The sequence below is a fragment of the Amblyomma mixtum genome, chromosome 2 (genome assembly GCF_055824585.1).
Source record: "Amblyomma mixtum isolate Tamu chromosome 2, ASM5582458v1, whole genome shotgun sequence".
Lineage (NCBI taxonomy): Eukaryota > Metazoa > Arthropoda > Arachnida > Ixodida > Ixodidae > Amblyomma > Amblyomma mixtum.
The window spans coordinates 227,793,433-227,799,432 of NC_143013.1; positions in this window are offsets into that span (position 1 = coordinate 227,793,433).

The window sequence follows — 6,000 nt, forward strand, 5'->3', positions numbered from 1 at the left end:
TCAAGCGGTATATGACCGAACGCCCATGCAGAAGCTCGTCCAACTTTCAAAGGCACAGGAACGTCTAACCAAGTAAGACGTGTTTACCGCTGCCCCAAGGACGAGCTACTAGCGCCGAAACAACAAGCGCCGTCATATCTTTTCGCTGGATCTGATCGGGACGTTTCTTCCATATTTGTAGCTTTCTGGAGCCGAGCAGACTCGTCCGCCGCTGAGGTGCGTTCAACCCTTGAAAAGCGCCTCTTCGCCTACCCCTCCGCTCCCGCCAGAGGAGGCGCTTACTATTCGGCTCTCCTATAACGCAAAAAAAAAAAAAAACGCAGGAGAGGGAAAAAGCTGTGAAGGTGCTTTTGCATGCGCGTCCGGAGCTACTTTGGCGGCCGGATGAATGTCTGAGGGACATGACTGGCCTTTACAACGGACATCTCCGCCTCTTTTTTTTTTGTTTTCAGGACTTGAAGACGAAGCAATCAGATTGGTGTCTCTTATGCCGTGCGCACAGTACGAGCTTCAGATTGTCACGTCAGACGCGCGAAGGTGCGGCAAGGCACGAGTGGAACGTTCGTCACACGCTACTGTTTGCTCCAGCGTCAGTCCTTTGGCTACATGTCTCAAAGCAGGATAGAAACGAGAGATCTTGTCGCGACCGCGAGCCAAAATTTCCGCAATGCCCAATTGCACACCCCTGAAAGCTATCCGTGGCCGTCAGGCCTTTGTCGCTAAGAAGATACGCAAGAAAACTTTGTCTTGAGGATTTAGTAGGTTTGTTCGGATTATATTTCTGTGTACGTGCTTGCGGAAACTCGGAACACACCAGAGCTGAAGACGATTGAAATGCTTTAGAAAAAAAAACAGGATACGCGACGTGAATAATTTAAGAATCTAAATAAACAGTTGCGTCATATTGGAAGTACGGCGCATAATGCCGTATATCCAACATGACACAACTATTTGCAGGTTTATATGTAGCACACGCAGCTCAATGGCGCATAAGCACCATATCGCCGCATGCTCCAGTCGCTAATCGGCATGCGCCAAGCAGGCCTTTAAGAAGCTCGAGATGTATTATTAGCATGGTTAGTTTGTGTAAAAGCAATGAGCCACAGATTTTTTCAAATGCATCATTGATGTCATGACATCTGTAGAAAACCAGCGACCAAGTTCACATATATATTGCTAGCAGACGTCAAAAGGTGGGTTATGCAAAAGTGGTACTTATTAATTTGGCCTTCTAGTCAAAAAGCTGTAAGCGGTAGACAAATTAACCAGGTGTGTATAGATTGCGCTTAATTTTTTTTTCGGCGTACTTCTACAACAGAAATATGTGCAATTTGAATGGTCGGGAGTGCTTCTAGATTTTTAAATCGGGAATATTTTTTGTTATGTTAGTCAGTAGGATGAAAGCCAAAGTCTTACGGCTCGGCCAAACACGATGCGATCTAAAGGAGTAAAGTTCGATGAATATCGGGAAGCTGGTCGTTTGGCGCGGCAGGGGTGAATAATTTCGCAAACACGTTATGTAAAATGTGAGCTCAAAGGTGACAAGGAACTGTTCGCAGGCCTGTGTTAATGGGGTCTGGCATTCGTTATTTATTCTTACAAGCTCCAAAAGCGCTTAGGTTGGTTTTCAGTAGAGTCTAGAGGGTTTTGCTGAAAAATGGGCATTCAGCTTCTCAGAAGCTTCTAAGTAATTTGTGGAGGAAGCTTGAATATTCGAACGAATGCTAGAAAGTAAGCTACAGATCAAAGCAAAGTAAGCTACGTAAGCAACAAACCTCAAACATGCTGTCCGCTGGCTTTCAGAATATTGTTACGAGGTGGTAACCCTAGGAGAAGGACGACATGATGACAGATGATAATATGATTTAATGGCTGTGGGCCTAGCGCGAGCGCTCCGTCCCGTGCCACTGCCCTCTTCTTTGTCTTCGTAACAATATGATCCAGTGTTCCGTACGAACCTTACTCGCTCCCCTTTATTGCTTTCGGGTAATTTACCATCATCGTTCAGTGCAGGACATGACCTTCTCTCGCATCCCTCCAAGTAAACCTGTCGTGTGCCGAGTATGGTCACCTTATACTCGCGCACTTCCTATCTCATCTGCCCACCTGACTTTCTGCCGTCCCCTGCTGCCGTCTCCGCCGCATCGCGTACACTCCATCAAAACTGGGGAAACGTACCATCTAAAACTGTGTTGCACCAAAAGGAAACTAAACGCGATTTCTACCCCCGACAATGGCGCCGGCGTCTGCTGCGGAGGCAAAAAATAGAGGAGAGTTGAATTCATGATCTTGTTCGTTTATGTCAAGAAAGGTTTCCAAACCCTTCTCTAGTGAATTCGGCGTGGAGGAAGACCAGGAGGCGTGCTTGTAGATTATGATGATAGAAGAGCATATATTTACAACATACATATACAGAGAGTAAAACTGAAAACAGGAATGAATTTACAAGAAAAACGAACTTTGCGCTACTTCACTCATCGACCTAGCAGGTTAGAGCCTAAGTAGCACTGTTTTACATGCTAAGCATGGCTGGACTCCATTCGTTCACTTCGGTTTTTATACCTTTAATTAACAAAGAAATAGGGGCGGTCATCATTAGTGGCTCGCCCCAAGCATCCATTCTCCAGTCAAACATATTATGCGAAGTGGGACCTGCCCCTTGGGTTGGGCTCAGCCTCGAACCCAGGGTCTCGCTAAGAGCACAAACAAAATCAAAAACAAATACGCCACCACTCTCTCTTCGGTAAGGGCATGCACATCCTCTCCCGTCGGGGCTCTTCTTCCGACCTATCTCAAGCACACTACCGCCCCCTCTACACTCGCGTTGCAATTCGAGTTCTTGACACTGATGCGTACGCACCCGTCATCAGTGAGTGCCATCTGAAAGCAATAACTGACGCCTATAATAACGCCTATAACAACGCCTCTAACACTGCTACACAATCCACTACCGGCTTCTCTCCGTTTTTTCTGCTGTACTGCCGGCATCCGTCCGCTCCCATCGAAGCAATTCTTCCCTAGCGCCCTTCCGTATCTCAATGCACAACTGCCTCCGAAGCTGCCCAGCACGCCGAACACTGCTGCCAGATCACACGGCCGCTCGCGACAGCCACTCAGGGGCGCCATAATCACCGCTATGACGAAGATAAGCTTGCACCGGTCTTCCCACCCGGTTCACTGGTGTGGCTGTGGATAACTTCTAGCATTCCAGGCATCTCCAATAAACTTATTTCGAAATATCAAGGCCCTACCACGTCCTGGATCGCACATACCTAGTTAACTACACCACTGAGCCACTCACGCCGTATGCCATAGCCGCGAGACTTTGCGTGTTCAGCGCCTCAAGCCGTACTACGACCCGGTTGTATTGTCGGAGCCATGAGTCGCCAGGATCGCTCCTTTTCTCCCCGGGACTATTGTGAAGATGGACATTAGCCCAGCCGCAGTGCCATCGCTCCGAGGGCAGGACCATGCTCAACCTAACCGACGGCGGACCACCTCTGCATCACCGCTGCTTCCGTCGTCCTCAGCGTCACCAGGTAAACCACCCTTACCCCTATGTCTGCAATAACCATTTAAGGGGCTTTGTGCACAACTGTGCACTTCGAGAACTCTCACGTCGATCTCAGAGTGCGCTATATCTAGCTCTAATTTTATCATCCCCAGCAAAGTTAGCATCCATCTTCGAAATAGAATGCGTTGCTTACAAATTAGAAAAAGTAGAAAAAATACTTCACACATTGATCAACTTGGTAGCACGTCTTCCGCCACTTTTTTGTTGAAAAATTTTGCTACGAGTACAATTTGTCTATTTTTTTCTTGAATTCTCGTTTCATATGCATCTTCGAAAAAAAAAGGATTCCGTGACCCGTGATCCCCCGCCGTGGGTATGTGCATTAAGCCTGAGGGCAACATCATCATAGAATTTTTGTATCCTGGTGTTTTAAAGGGACAGTCTACTATCAGAGACGAGTATAAAAAACTCGGTTATGTTCTGGTAGACCTGACCCCGTGGTGGTAATAACAAGGGCAGAACTCGCGGTTTAGGCAGGTATTCGCATTTGTAATTTGCAAAGGAAATTAGGTATGAGTGGATGGTAGCGCCACGCTGTTCTCTGCCGTTGCGGTTAACATAGTAGCCTCATCGAGGAAATATACTGTATTTCATGGCTTTGCCGCAGCTTCAAGAAGATGGTTGTTTTTGTTCGCATCAACTTCAGGCAGCCTTACTTTGAGCTCTTTGAATAAATTACAGCTTCTTTTACAGTTGAACCTTGCTTGACCAATTCTTAAAGTGTTCTCAACAAAGAAATTGCCCAACCGACGCAGCCACTATACTTGCAGCGGCAGTGTCGTCGGCACTGCTGCTGTATGTAAAAGCGGTTGCTGGCATCTGTGATATGTACCACCTGTAATATTTTGTTCATCGTATATTTAAAGCCACCTTAGTGCTCTCAACAATAGCTTTAATCAAAGCTGGGCAATTTGATTACTATTACTCTCATTATTACCAATGCACGCCGTCTAGCCGACACTGCGGTCATCGTGTCCTTAGAGTCGCATAGTCTCTTTATTTGCTATATTTCCTATCCCCATTGTGGGAGTTCGCAGACGCCGTCTACTATGGGAAAGCGCGACTACCATATGGAAAATGTTAGGTTTCAGAATGTCCTCCTGTATTTCTCAGTGCCACTGCCGGATGTTTATTTATTTGGAAGGGGGGTTTTCAGTTGACGCAAAAAAAAAAATTGGTCAATAAAAGTCAGCAGGCTGTCCGTTTATCTTGAAACAGAACTCACAGAAAAGAAAAAAGGCTGATGTATACAACAGTAGGAAACAGGAGCGCACTAGCAGCTGAAGCGAAATCTGAAAAATATTTTCCCTCGGGGCGCATGTGCATATGCTTTCTTCATGGGTTCGCGATTTTTTTTTTTTTGCTGCCAAATAGAATGCGCCAACAAAAGCTTCCGCAATGTTCCAAACAGCAAAAAAAGCTCGAATAAATTATTCCGGAGACCTCCACAACGGCACCACTTTCTTCCTTTCTTATTTCACTCTCTCATTTAGCCCTTCCGCGACGGTGCGGTTCGGGCGCCAACCATGATATGTGAGGCAGCTGCTGCGTCATCTCCTGTCCTCAAAAACGAATGTAATCTATAATTACAGAAAAAAGACATAGGTTTCACCATTTTTTTTTTCGTACAGTACGTGCTCAAATTTGCAATTGCCCTAAATCGCAAAGCTGATGTCTTCCACCTGATGTGAAAGAGGGCTTTCCTCCCCCGACTAAAAAAAAGAACTACTACACTGCTGCATTTTTTGAAAACATATGGGTCATTATATTGTGCAGACATTTGCCCCTAATATGTAAGTATTCAAATGGAAAAAAATGGTCATGGGACCTCGATTACCGTCCTAATCTAACTGCAGCCATTAGTTCTTGTGTAGAAATAAAAATTTTTGAGATTTGCTGTGATCCTTAGCAAGATATCGTTCTGTATAGCTGAAAAATCATTTGCACTGTTGTATTATAATGCAGTGGGGTTTCTGGATGCTGGGTATGGAGCATGACTACTGTTCAATGTGGAGAAATAATAAAACAAAGAAACAATTACTTGACGATGTAGTGTGCAGATTCGGAGCTTTCGTTAACTCCTCAATTCTGTATCGTGCAAGGTTCCCAGATCTCGGGCCTTGTAGACAAGAAAGGCAGTGTAGGAGCATGTAGTGTCCGGCCTAGACCGCTGTAGCCTGCATGATGCGCCTTCATGCCTTCCCGAACAGAAAACAAATGGTTAGAGCCCTGAGTGAGCCTGTGACGAGCATTTGTCATAAAAATCAAGTATAGAATATATGAATCAATCAGTCACAGGATCATGGTTAGAGACCCAGTTAATCATGTCATCCGAAGTCAGCAAGCAGTTATTTCTTCCTTAATCCAGTGCATCGAGCTGAGGGATAGCATGTGGTTTGATTTTCGTTATCGCTCCACGAACGTTT